Source organism: Corvus cornix, chromosome 3 (genome assembly GCF_000738735.6).
Source record: "Corvus cornix cornix isolate S_Up_H32 chromosome 3, ASM73873v5, whole genome shotgun sequence".
NCBI classification, from domain to species: Eukaryota; Metazoa; Chordata; class Aves; order Passeriformes; family Corvidae; genus Corvus; species Corvus cornix.
In genome coordinates, this window is record NC_047056.1 from 33,671,050 (window position 1) to 33,685,694 (window position 14,645).

Sequence of the window (14,645 nt, forward strand, 5' to 3'; positions counted from 1 at the left end):
TGGCTGTGGCTGAAAAAGGCTGTTCTGTGACACGGTTTGAAGTAGCTGGGAGGAAGAGTTGATGAAGTGGTAAGAACACAAAACTGGAACGTGGGAGAGTTTACTTTAATTGTCTGCTCTTCCACGAATTTCCTATGTGGTCTTAAGCACTTCACTTAATTCTCCTGTGTTTCAGTACACTGCATATGTAACAGGGACAATTCTCTGAAGCTCCCTGTAGCAGTACTCATTCTAATGATCCTTAGAGTGAGTGGAGTCATGGTAATTTCAGAAGTAAAACGTTTTAAGCAATATCAGCAACTTGCTAGTCACACTTTGACTGAAATGGTTATTACCCTGCATTGTCACAAGTAATTGCAATGAACCCTGGATCTGAGAAAAGAAGGGAAGAAAACCCTTCTTGTTATTCACTTTTTGAGCTTTCTATGAATATGAAAGCTGTTTCAGAGGGGCTGTAGGAAAGAAGTACTGAAAAACAGGGAGATACACTTTAGTATTTCTGCCAGCTTTTGTGCTGTGCCATCAGGTGAATAAATTGAATTCGGTTTTAGGGGGGGTTTTGTGAGTTGTTTTAGCATCATAATTACTATACTGTGAGATTTTACAGCTATTTTAAGCTACCTGTAGAAATAAAAACTGCTTTTGCCTCCCTGCATTGCCCTGTGGGAGTGAGGGGTAAAGCCAGTTACTTGATGGATTTCAGTCTCTGGTATCTGCAGTGCACAGACTTGTTGGTCCTTCCCACTTTATAGCATCTGCAGTGGAGCAGAGCTTTTAATGGGCTTAATGTTGCTGGTGGTCTCTGCGAAGAGTGGGGAAAGGAGGGGGGGTGTGGGCAGAAACAAACTGTGGAAAATACGAACGGGTTGTTTTTTAAAGTATTAATACTAAAAGCTTTGAAAGAGAATGAGGAAGTCTGTCCCCCATCCTTTTCACATTTATACCAATTAAGCTTTTTGCTATGTGTAACTCACTGTAGTGACAGGATTAGTTGGGATTTAGTGATTTAGATACATTTAGTGATTTAGATTCTCAAGTTCACCGAGAAATTGCCCATCATAAGCTATTCGCTGTAACTCTTGAAAATAATGTGGGAGGCTGATATAAAGGAAGAAATGAGCCAAATTAAGTTACACTTTCCAGTTCAAACACAACCTAGAAATTCCCTGGTGCAGCTGCCTCCAGAAGCACCCTTCTGTCACAGATATTAGCTGTGGAAACTGCCCTTGACTGCAGAGAAATTTGGGCATCTTGTTGGTTCTGTGGGGTTTTTCCCTTTGTGTAAGTGACTTCCTTGTAGGTTTTTGTGCAGAAGGTAGAGGTTTTGCCCATTTCCTTCCAAATACCCAGGTGGTGGCATTTTCTTCCAAATACCCAGGTGGTGGCAGAGAAGAGTGATGCTATCATAATCTCTTACTGAAATAGAAAAAGATTATGGTCACAGCAGGTAGCACCCATTTTTTGGTGCTGTTGTTAACATTTCTGTGGGCCCATTCTTCAGAACCTTGCATATCCAATTCTTTTCAGTTGATGCTGGGAGTACTAAATACAGAGAAGCCACCATTTAATGCTGTCTATCCCTATGTCACACAGGAAAACCAGAAATGGATGTTAGATGAATAATCTTATCAGCCCGTATTAAAATTCATTGTTAGATCTTTGTGAGCTGAGGTACTTATCTCAGCACATCTCACTGAGGTGATTTCCAGGGCACGTTTGAGTAAATGGTAAAAAACCCTTTAGGTTTAGGAGGGGGAGGGGGAGGGGAAGGGTAGGTCATGTAATTAGATGAAAGTAGGCCATATGACTGGGATTTTCCTTGTGATGAAATACTCATTGCTGCCAATCTATTCAAATTGGAGAGAGACAGGGGAGCATGGGATACAACTGTATTGTCCTTTCTTCAGGCTGTTTCTTGTTTCTCATTGTCTCTTGACCTCAAGTATCTCATTCTCAAAAAAAAAAATTCAGACTCCTGCTGCTGCTGCTGCTTCTGTTACTTTGAGGAGCACTGCTTTCTTAAAGTAAATTACTGATTGTCACCAGAAATGCATAGTATCATAAAGATAAGTTACTTGCTTCCTTTTGAGTTCTCCTCCTTTAGAAGAAGAATTTAATTTAGGTGTACTGCAAATTTCTACAATTCTACTACCTTTGAATTTCAAATTCACTTCAAACCAGCACATGGCCCGTGCATGGTCTCTATACTTGGCCCAGCTTGCACCAGCTTAATGTGGATTGTGGAGCAGCCTTCTCTCAAATTATGCAAAATTGTTGGCAGAGATCAAGTCTTCTATCTTTTTAAGGCAACACCTCAGTATTTACAAGAAAGCCTTCAAACACCGTAGTTAAATTAGTGCTAATCCATCACCTTAAGTGAAGAGTTCCATAAGCAGAACCTGATGTGGCGGAGGCATCTTAACTAAGACCTGAAACCACTCATTGAGTAAGGATGGAAAAAGAATACTGAATAGCTTCCCAGTGACTACAGAACAGGAATCCTTGAAACAACAGGATATGCTAATGTAATTAAAGACAACATCATAATACATTGGTACCAAAAGCCCAAATAACAAAGTTCAAGCAGTCTTATTTCCGGGATTTGAGGCATTGGCTTTACAATCTTAATAAATAGTGCTCTTTGGAGAAGCAGCAACAGAGCTGCATTGCTTTAAAATATTCAGCTCAATCAAAATCAGAACGCTTCTGAGTGTTAGGCTATTTTCTTCCAAAACCAGATCACAGCAAAATGGAAAAAGCCATTTGATAGTCTTACAACATCATCTCTAGGTAGAGCAATGCCAGATTTTTATATGCTCACAACTGTTCTTACACAGATATTCTTGTAGAGATTTGTCATTGACCTTTCAGTCTTGGAGATAACTTCTAATGCTATTATAAGTAGTGTTTAAAGCATATTATGTGTCATACTGCTTGGCAGTGCACAGGTCCTGATATCATGAGGGTTCTGCATACACTTCACTTCTAGCACAGGCCTGCATCTCCCCAGACAAGAGCCACCGAGAGCACAGGCAGACCTCACTCTGCCTCCTTCCCTCTCCTCAGAATGTGGTACTGACCCATGGGAACAGCAGTGCAAGAGCAGCCCAGCTCCCCAGGCCCCAGCAGCACTCCTGCCCCATACTTTGCCACACCAGTGCTTAATTTCCCTCCTACCACTGCAGTGAGCCCCACAGAGGAATTTGATTTCACATATATTTGACACGTGAAAATGCTTTGAGACACTCTTGACTTTTTTTGTTTTAATGCTAAAAAGAGAAAAATATCTCATTGTTATGATTTGACACCATGATTTAATTTGAAGCTATTGATCTCATATTTTTTCAATAAATGATATACTGAAAGAACCCCATAACTGACTGCCATCACTTTTCTGTTTTCTATATGTTACTACCCTGGTATAAATTTTACCTCTTTGGTTCTTGTAACATTGCACTTCATAAACTGGAAAGCAGCATGACACTGCCTAATTCCTTTTCATGACACTGACATCTTGAAATTACTGTTTTTTCCTTCCAGGTTAACAAGAGAGACTGGAAATCTATTTTAATGGCAGGTTTTTATTTTCCTGTAATTGATCTTTTTCATGCTGGCTTGGTAATTTAATTTGTTGTTGACCTAGTTCCGGTTATGAAAAATTAGACTATTCATTATCACAAAAGCTTCATCCTTTGGTCCTTGAATTAATGAGACTTTTTAAAAATATATGCTATCGACTATTTTATGTTACAATATTTTTCTTATTGAGTCCCTTGTTTCATATGAAAACATTTTCTTTGTACACAGCCTTGATGATGATTCCTTTTTAATTGTGAGGTGTAATTACTGCCAGGAAGGGTGACACTCAAATTTAGTCACGGACTAGTATTTGACCAGCATGGCACATGACGTAGTTGCCACGGACACCACGATTTCACTGCACGGATGTTTCCCTCCAGCAATATTGAGGCAGAAGCAGCCACTGTAATTAGAGGTTTGAAACCCGCATTGTGTAATTGGTTCTGCTACACTGGGCAGAATGAGTGACCCTGTTAAAAAGTGGAAGAAGGCAGAAAAGCAGGTTAAAAAGCAGGTTATCTGACTGATACTTGCCATCCCCTCTAGGTGATTCATTCTTGCTTGCTTGCTCTCACTTTGGCAGTTCTGGGAGGAGCAATCACTTCTCTCAAAGCTTTTTGGCAATTTGTCTCACTTCTAACAGGTTTTGGGGAGGAGCTGGATCCAACTGACCTTGGACAAGAGGTTGCAGCTGTGAGGGTAATGGCTATGACTTTTTTTGGTTCCACCTAGAATGGGAATTTGTCCCAGTTCCATCAATGAATGACTCATTTCCTGGACATCTAGTCAACATAAATCTCTGGTGTACGTAAGGAAAATGCAGTTGTTAGTAATTATAAGTTCCAGTGGAGTTAAGGTAAGCTCAACTTTTTTTTCTTGTTTTGACTATGCTTTAGATTTGGAGGCAGGTCCAAGGTATTGCTGCTTGGCCAGGAGTTTGGTGGAATCTTGGGCAAATTCCCCAAGTGCCTCCAGGAGGTTTCTAGGGTGGTAGGATCTGCAGAGCAACATTCCTGGAACTGCTCCATGATTAAAACGGAAATCTCTAACAACATGTTCATTATTAATGTTTCTGCTGTTTTCCCTTCTAAGTATGGAAGTAGAAATAGTCCATGGAGACTTTTGTGCCCTCCATACCCACCAGAGTCTTTTGCCCTTCTGTTTCCAGCTGCCATAGGAAATTATGTGAGGGAGAGATGCAGCTGCATTTAATAGTGATGCTAGATCAGCCTGGGAGAAAGTAAAAGGGCCCAGGGGAATGGGAGGAAATAAAACTGAAAACATTATAGCCACAGTTTTTGGATTTGAATGAGAGAAACTCCTCATGGACCTTATTTGTAAAGGTCATTTAGGGGTATCCTCTATGCTGTCCAGAATCCTTACCTGCTGCTAAGTGATTACACAATGTGTTAACTGAGATTTCAGGCATTTTATGCAATCAGTTGTTTCTAGGAGACTGATAATCAGAGGCAAAGGCTTCCTCTGCATGTTTTATTTTCAAACCTTTGTGTTTTATCCCAGGTCCAACAGTGTTTTTGTAGCGTCAGCTAATTAGTGTGTATCCTTACTAAAATGTGAATTTTAAAATTTAAAACTTTTCTCCCTTGTGGCTATGGAGAAACAAATATTTTAAGAAGATTGAAGCCTTACAAACTACAACTTAAATATAAAAAGCTTTATCTTCAGCAGACTGTTTTTACTACCTATTCATTGTATTCAAATGTTTCAAGGTCGGTATTTATTGTCCATCACAGTGTACACAGATACTACTTGTTTATATCCATAGACCAGTGTCAATCTCTTACCCAGAAAAACAGATACTGCAAAAATTAAGAGGTTATTAAGATGTTTTGCAACCAACTCTAACCCCAAAGTCCTTGAAAGATCCTCCACCTGGAGGATCTGAGGGAGATAAATGCCATGCACATTTATCTTAGTTATTTATATGCAAGAAGTTGTTCTTCCAATTTTTGATAGACATCTGTGCAGAATCAAAATGAGTTCTTGGTAACATGTTGCCTCATCAAACTGAGGAGATGTCCTCCCCCTTCTTGTCTGTCAGTGAAATGCAGGTAAGTGTGAGGTCATGTGGCCTGTGTTCTGTGTGCATTTGGCACTTTCAGATGCATCAGAGACAGTGCAAAGAGTACGTAAACTAGAAGAGAACACAAGTGGAGGATGGAGACAGAGGGAGCGAGCTCTGGACACAGCTTGATGGCTTCCAAACACTGGAAGGAAGGACATGGAAATCTAGGTTCAAGTCAGAGGCCAGATATAACAGTGCCCCTCATTGTGTTTAGTCTAGTTGTGTGTAGTCTAGTTGTGTGTACATCCCCAGTCTAATTTTTGGCAGAAGTTATTATTTTCACTTTCACCCCTTCACTCTTCTCCACGGTCCCTGCAAGCGAGAGAAAACAAGGAGTGTGTGGCCTGATGATTTGAGAGAAGAGATTATTGAGAATTCCCACAAAAAGAAAATTAGTCACAGTCTCTGGGAATGCTGGTAAGCAGAAACCTCAAACCCAAACAAGCATCCAGATCTTTATTTCAAAACAAATGTTGACCTCTGTGCAGCAAGTACTTTGCAGGCTGCTGCTTCAAAAATAGAACCTTTTACACACTTAGCCCTTCTTTGGGTTTTTCCTATCCCCTCCTTGCCGACATCAAATCGAATCCCCCCTCTCTGCGGTGCCAGCCCTGGAGACGGGGAGCAGAGCGGGGCGGTGCCACCTGCTGGTGCCGGTGGGATCCTCTCGGCTCCTGCCTCGGACCGGGTGAGCACAGAGCTGTGGAATATCCTCAGCTGGAAGAGACTTCACAAGCGCCATCGAGTCCAGCTCCTGGCCCTGCACAGCACCATCCCCAGGAGTCACACTGTGTGCCCAAGTGCATTGTCCAAGCGCTTCTTGAGCTCTGTCAGGCTGGCGCTGTGACCACTTCCCTGGGGAGCCTGTTCTAGTGCCCAGCCACCCTCTGGGTGAAGAACCTCTTGCTAATATCCAACCTAACCTCCCCTGACACAGCTTCAGGCCATTCCCTCTGGTCCTGTCACTGTCATTGGAGAGAAGAGATCCTGCCCCTCCTCCTCCCCTCAGGGGGAAGTTGTAACTGCGATGAGGTCTCCCCTCAGTCTCCTCTTCCAGCTGAAAAAGCTGTGACCTCAGCCACTCCTTGCATGGCTTCCCCTCTGGGCCCCTCACCATCTTCACAGCCCTCCTTTAGATGCTCTCTAATAACTTTATATCTTATATACCAGCACCCAGAACACAGTACTTGAGCATCCATGGCCTGTTTAGATCCTAATGAGTGATTTTTAAGCTAAAATGTTCTAGTTTCAGTTTCAGCTTCGCCTGATGCATCTTATTTATTCCTCTAAAGAAGATTAGTAATTAAAAAAAATAAAAATAAAAATTGTTGTGTAAAAAAAATACAGAGTAAGCAGGACAACCAGAGCTCTTAGTATTTACCTCTGGTATAGAATCATTATAGGACATGAGAAAGTGTTCATTAGAAATTACCTTTCTTCTGCAGAGGCAGGTATTGCTGTTAAGCACATAATGAAATACAAGAGCACTTTGTCTCCAGGCCCATTAATGAGCTTTTGGTGGTGCTACATCAGCACTTGCTTTGTTTTAGTGATGTGCTGGTTTTTAACAAGGCCCTGGCATGCTGCCATTAACTTGGTTTTATGTCTCTTTGGTGTGTTCATAGCCGCAGGCCAGATGGTTTCAGCATTACATTCTTCCTCTAATGTGAAAGCTGATCACGGTGCTCCAAATTACCTTAATTCCACATGCTATATATATTTTGTTGTGTATCACTGTGTGTTCAGCATTAGTCATTTCAGCTTAAACCAAACCTAGGAAATTTTGCATTTTGGAATTAGGCAGCAGGTAGAGCTGGTGACTGAGCACAGCTGTCAATGGGGCTGTTACTCTCTTGGGAAGCCTCAGCTGCCACTGGACTTGTAGGACAGGGTAGAGCAATTGATTTGAAAAATTCCATTTCAATGTTTAGTGCATGATTAAATGGTAAACTAGCCTGGGAGGTGTGTGGAGACAGTGCAGCGGTTTCTACTACCACAGCCTTTAGGTGTTTCCCCTTCTTCTAGGATCTTTTGCAAAAACAAGCAAACAAAACTCCTGTTGATGGGCCTGTGATGAGTCTGATGTGATGGGCAGGGAAATGCCTGGTAATGTCAAATGCAAAGCTCCAGTTCTTCATCCTCTTCCTCATTTGGGCAAATTAACTTTACAGCTTTCACTCATGCTTGGCTGGTGGGATAATACTTCTCATGCTGCTCTGATTAACTTCATGGCTGCTCTCTTGCCCACTCTTAAATGCGTATCTGGATTTGAGAACTCCAGAAATGAGCTCTCAGTGAGGCAAGGCAGTGTGAACACAGGAACTATGTGGGAACTACTTCTGCTGCACCCAGAAGAGGGTAGGACTGTAAAAAGTTGTTAGTGGCATATATCTAGGAGACAAGAGTTTTTTTGGTGAAACAAGAATCTTGAAAAAGTAAGAATTTATTTAACAGAAGCTAATCTGTGGTTGTGGCTGAGCAATGCAGTAAAATGCAGTCTCATGAGCATAGAAAAAATGATAACAAGACAGAGACATCAGCAGCTGGGAACAGTATTGCTGGTGCTCACAGTTTGCTGTAGCAGCCAGTAGTGCCTAGACAAGAGAATATAACCAAGACAAGGGGTTCCACATTCTTCTGTAGCTTAAGCTCATTGTATACAAAAAGGTCCCTTCCTTTCTTCATTCCAGGAGGAAATAATTAAACTGGCAGGTAGAGAAATGACATTAGGAAAAACAAACATGTCTTAAGCTGCATGTTCCATGAGAATTATTTTTTTTCTATTTTAGATTTTTTTTGAAGTTACTGTAAAATTTGAACAAATTTAAATCTTTTCCAAACATTGCAGATGGGATGTTATTGTGGGAGGACCCAAAATCCTGGGGGAATTTAATGAATTGCAAAATCTCCTCTTTAGGCTAACAGTGGCTATGTCTTAGATTTCATATGTCATGTAGAAAATTGAGCAGTCTGAATTTTAAAAAATTTAGGGATGCACCCATTTGCTTATTCCATAAGCTATCAAGTGAGCTGATTTGTACACCAGCCTTATTTCTGACAACTGCTTTGAATTCATTCATTCATTGTGGCAAAACCCTCTATTACCCTCCCTTCCATGTTTTAGAGAACATTTATCTTACCCACAGCAGGAATTTATACAATCCTGCTGCTTTTGTTTTGCAAGTGGTTTAGAAACAGTTTTGTTCCAATCTGTCTCTAGCACCATTAAAACTGCATTTGGTCTTTTTAGCTTTTCTAGAAACTTCTGAAAAGAAGAACTTAGCTCTGTGAAGCAGAAGTGGTGTGAACTGTTACCATACAGGTACAAAGATCCTTTGCCTGTTTATTTGCTTTGAAAGAATTTGTGTTTGAATTTAGCTTCTCAATCAATAGGTGTATCGTAGCCGGTGGTGATCTCTGAGCATAGAAAACCAACACAACTCACTAGAGGGAGCCCGGACACAATTTCTGAGCTTAGCAAGGAGCTATTACACCTCACCGTGTTACTTGCCATGTGTTTTGTTAGTAAATCTCTCCAGCTGATTAACTTACAGTTCCCACGTGGGCAACTACATAGCCTGCATTATGAAAAGTAGCCTGAGATTTCAATTGCAGGTAATTTGCAAATCAATACTGAAGTGGGCAGGGAAGTCTCAGATTTTAATTTGTTTGTGAGCACTGGTAGATACTACCAGAATACCTTTTTTGAAACCATAAAAATGTGTCAGAAGAGTTTTGTTTCACTTCCTGCCTGCCTATTCCTCCTAGTGCTTTCCTTCCCCTTCACTAGAATGTCAGATCCATGTACTGACATCCTTCTGCTGCACTTCCTGCTCCTACAAACCAGTGTATCTACCTCAGACGCTCTCCTGGCAGTGTAACACACCTCAGCCAGAGCCCAGCCTTTGGCCTCTGCCCCCAACCTAACCCACTCACCCATGTACAGCACATTAGGTTTCACATTAGGTCTTTATCTTATGCTTTGCCCTTATCTTTCCTTGCCCCACCACTGTGAGCTGCAAGTGCAGGTTTGGGCACCACTTGTGTTGCTGCCGGAGGCATTCTGAGAGGAGCAGTCGACTGCACTCTGTACAGCAGCGAGGTTCTGTTGGCTCGCGGTAACTGCTGTTGGGAAAGTGTTTATCTGCTGTTGCAGAAGTGATTAAGGAGTAAAGACCTTTAACAATGTGGTCAGGTATTATCTGCCATCAGGCAGTCCTCCCCATGTCATGCAGTCGCTGCTCACGTGGAGGCCTTTGCTCTCGTTCAGGCAAGAGTCAGCGTGCGGCAGGCTTGGGATCCGCTGCTGCACCATGCTAGCTGATTTTTTCTTTAAAAAACACTTGTAAAAAAGTTTGTCTGCCACACCTTGGGAGCCTTTTTTGCTGGAGAAGACTAAAATACTGATAAGAGAAAAATCATCTGAAACATTTAGGACAGTCTTGGGCACTCTGCTAGAGGGGAGGTGCTACAGGGGACTTTTAACCTTATCACCCCACACATGTTCAGGTCATAGTAAAAATTGTTAATAAGGTCAATTCCTTATTTCATATGCACTGAGCCAGCTTCAGCAGATGACAGATAAGTTATTATTCAAGTAAAGTGTTAAATAACTGATTCTCAGTCCAGGTTAAACACCTTGATGATATCCCAGAAATTCGTAAAAGTGGGAGAGAACTGTCTCTGTGTTGGTCACTGAGACTCTCATTGGCACAAACCAATGCAGGGCTCTTCACAGGCCTTGCAGAGTTATCTGGTGTGTTGCAGGTCTCTCAAGAACGTGGCAAAACATGCTGCACAGCAGATATTCCTCATGTTGTAAGACTATTTAGTTCTTTAGGATTTCTCAGATTTCAGTTACTGGTCCTTCATGCTGCTGAGCAGCCAATTCTACAAAATGAGGGGAATTTGCTGTCTCTGCATTACATTCTGTGGTTTTGTTCTTTCCATCCTCACAGTAAATGCTCCATGCACTGGTTGCTCATGTTAGGACTAAACTCAGTTGTGAGGCAAGGCAGTGGTCTGAAAGTTGAACTTCTGTTTTCTACAGAATGAACAAAATTATACAGTTGGTTAATCTTGTGGCAATTCTCAGAAAACCTCCTTATGAGATGTATTTGTGAGCAGAAGATTTTGAAAAATGTGTCCCATTCCAACATTACAGACAATAGGTATCTGTTAGGATCTTTGCTATGAGGAGATGGAAGACACCTTGCCTTTGTCCATACTACAGACAGATCTAAATTCAATTACAGCTGTGCTGTGCCAAGGTCAGTTAGGGGCTGTTGAATATTAACTACATGGGAGACACAGATGGAGCAGCTTTGATGTGTTGCTCCTGGCCCTTATTTCAGCATAGGAATACCTCGTCAAGATACGCTGCCTGAGAGCACCATTTGAAACTCTGCTCTTACCCCAAAACTCTGCAGCAATTCTGCTGCACAAAACATCCACACAGAACAAAGCCAGCTGCACAAAACTGAATGGTGTGCTCTCTTCTCCCACTTTCTTTCACAGGAACAGGAGGGAGAAAAGAAAAGCTCCACCACTGCACCATTTCTTCTCCCCTTATCAGGAACTCCCTGCCCTTCAATCTCTGGCAATTCATGAGGCAGTAGCATTGTGGTAATGCAATATCTGCCCCCTTACCCCTCTCTGGCTTCTTTAGGATCTCAGGGACACTCCTTAGGCCTCAGCCTTGATTATTGGCTCGTGGGCAGTCAGCTTCCCCTGAGATTATCAGAAACACTATCTGCTCCCAGGCACTTCTGTTGCCTAACAAGCTCCTGTTTTCTAACAAACAGCCTTGAAAACTTATTTTTGTCTGAGTAACAGCCTAAGTGGAATAATATTATTATTAGATTTTCAAGGAAAATTCCAGTACCTACTAGATTGGATTGTGGCCGCAGTGGAAATTTACAAATGACCAGAGTCAATCATCTTGCAATCCTATAAAGAGTGGCTCTAAGTGAGACTCTTTGGGATCCCCTGGGCTGCAGCACATCTTGCTCTGAGTGGGACATCTCTAGAGCTCAACAACTCACAAGTTTGTGATACTCAGAGGACCACTGACGACAGGGCCTGGGCTGATACCCCCACTCCTCAAGGCTCAACTCCTCAGCTGTTGAGAGATGTGAAGGCATCTGACGTGAGTACTTCACTGAACTCAAGGGGAATTTTTCACAGGTATATCTTTGTACATGTTTCTTTGTATGTGTGCATGCACATGTGAATTGATTTTAATGCGGTACAGCAAACGTACTATGAGTGTTGCCATTCCACATTCAGAGTTAAATTAGATTCATAATTAAGCTCTTGTTGTGCTTATAGCAAATCCTATCAGATCATTTTGTAAATATTAAGTTAATCAGTGATTAGGTTGTACTACATTCCTGGGACATAAACCATTGATCAAGTCTGATACTAAGTTTAGCAAGGGGATCTACTCTCAACCTCATGACTCAACAAAAGAGGCCCCTTTGCCCTTTGGCACCCTTGCCTTTCTCCATCCTTACACTTTTGGATCCCCAGTCTATGCATAAATCATTCTAGATTGGTTCTAATCTGATTTTCCTCTGTGTGCTTTATCTGAGTAACAGTGGTGGCGTGAACCTTGCCATTGAACTTTACTGTGCTTTTGCAAATTTATGTGATACATATAAATTTATAAATTTAAAAGATACATATTTATCTTGCTTTTGCTGATACCTTTGCCAGTAATTCTGTCAGCAGCTCAGACCACTCATTTGCAACAAACTTCAGTGGGAGAGGGTGGCTTCCAGGGAAGTTATGATGGCACAAAGGTTTTAAAACCGCTATAGGAACAGAAAAAATAACTATGTGCTCTGCTTGCAGAATGAGAGAGAGAGATTTGCACTGAGCTGCTGTAGTTTCTGGGATGAAGAGCAGAGTTTTGTGAAAGACCATCTTTCCTAACCCTTAACCAAAAGGAAGCAGGTGCTGTGGATGGCTGGCCTCCCACCAGAGCTGTTCAAGACAGTAGTGAGAAAAAACAAAGTCTTTGGAGGTCAAAAAATTGAATATATTACTACTTCAAAGGTAGCTACAAGGTTTTTGAGAACAGTTATACATGTGTAGTTCAGCTTTGATTTTTAAATGTAACAAAAAATGAGGTGTGGTTTCGCCAGTGTGTAAACTGGATAATCTGATAGTCCTTCTTTGTGAACAGACAGTATTTAACCTGAGAGAAGAAAAGTACTTGTGGATACCCTGCATGAACACTGACAGATCATTCAAATGCACTGAACAGAAGCAACTGGGTGTGGGACCAGGCACTGAACGGGCCCCCAAGGAGTTCTGTAGGCAGTGAAAGTCAGTGGAGTACAGGGAATAACACCAAGGAACTCTAGGTTTTTGCCTGTGAGCAGTTTTAGCTAATTAGAGCATACAGACATTTTCCCTTTATAATGACCTTGCTCAAGTAAGATGCAAGGAGCATTTCAAGGACTATTAGACTCTGGTTTTATATTCACAACATACTCGGGGGAAAGGTGGCTAGAGAATTTTACAATTCAGTCTAACACCAAAGACTGCAGACAGTAAATAACAGGAGATCTATCCAGCCATCTACTTCCTCTTGCTGCAGCATAAGGCTTCCTCACAGTTAACATTCTGGTGCTTTGCCACAAAATTACAGTGTCAGTTTCAGATGTCCTGTCCATTGGCACCCCTCGAATCACAGGACTTGTTCTCCTATCGACCCCTCCCTTGCTGTGAGGAATGGGTTGTGCTGATCCCTCTGTTTGCTCAGGTGGCACCTTTTCTTGTACTCCAAGTCCTTCACCTTCCATCCCTAAAAGTTACATCCTCAGATATTTCCAAAGTGTTATCATGCCTCTGTAGCTATTTTTAGCTTGATAATATATACCTTGAACTTAGGATTTTTTTCCTGGAAGGTTTCTCCATTCCTATTCCTGGATAATTCATTCTCTCCTGGGTGATTTTCATGCAACTGTCTTCAATTTGTAACAAAGTGGCTGAACTGGAATGCAGTGTTTTAAATGACACTTTCAAATGGAGACAGGTTTTTATTTCTTTCTATGCAATCTGACGCTCTGCATTGCTAATGTCTTCCACATTTATCATCCTCTGGGCAAAATATTTATCTTTGTTTCTTTTAGCATAGCTGCATTCCTGGTTTTAACTTCTCTAGTATAGATTAGCTTGCATTTTCTGAATATTTTCACTTTTCATTTCTTACCAGCCTTCAAATTATTTCTCTGCAACTATGGGAGAAAGTTCCAAATTTTTAATTGTTGTCATCAAAATGAATACTGAGCTGGGAGGTACTGCAGAGCCCTCAGCAAGAAAACTCTGACATTTAACTCCTTATGTCTTAATTTACTGTGTGGCCACTTCTATTGTAGAGCATTCTAATGCAGCACTGGTTATTACTTAATGTCACTAGAGAAAATGTGCTCTTCCTCTACATTGTCTTATTTGGTCTCCCTAAACTGAAAAATTATACATTTATCAGTTTTTTCATATCTGTGTTCCAAGTTCAGTGTGAGAAGTGGTAACTGCAGTAAATATGGAAGGAAGAGCCTGAACTCCAGTGAAAATCAAAAGTTTTGATCTCTGCTGTACTTCTATGTGTCAATTGTGCCTTCATTTCTTTTTCTCAAGAGATTGTTTAGAGCTGTGTATGAATGGAAATGTGCACAGAGCTTGCTAAAAAATAAAAAGATGGGATCTGCAAGTGTTATAGGTTGTCATCTGTTGTTTTGTAATCTCCCAATTTAGAAATAAGCAAAATAGGTAGATGAAACTTTGTTAATGTATTATTATTACTTGTCTAAATATATATTTGGCTGAATATATATATGTATACATACATATAGATAAAGATGGTCCTGCACTTGGGGCGCAACAACCCCATCCAGCACTACAGGTTGGGGGGCCAGTGTCTGGAGAGCTGCCCAGTGGAAAAGGACCTGAACATGAGCCAGTGTGTGCCCAG

General features: G+C 41.4%; 1 long non-coding RNA gene across 1 annotated transcript; it reads left to right on the plus strand.

The window, feature by feature from the left end:
• The first annotated feature begins 6,603 nt into the window (after window positions 1-6,603).
• On the plus strand, window positions 6,604-14,390 carry LOC120411626. The gene is made up of 2 exons (XR_005604087.1): window positions 6,604-8,987; window positions 11,527-14,390. It is a non-coding gene; the product is annotated as an uncharacterized LOC120411626 (long non-coding RNA).
• Window positions 14,391-14,645: the final 255 nt, after the last annotated feature.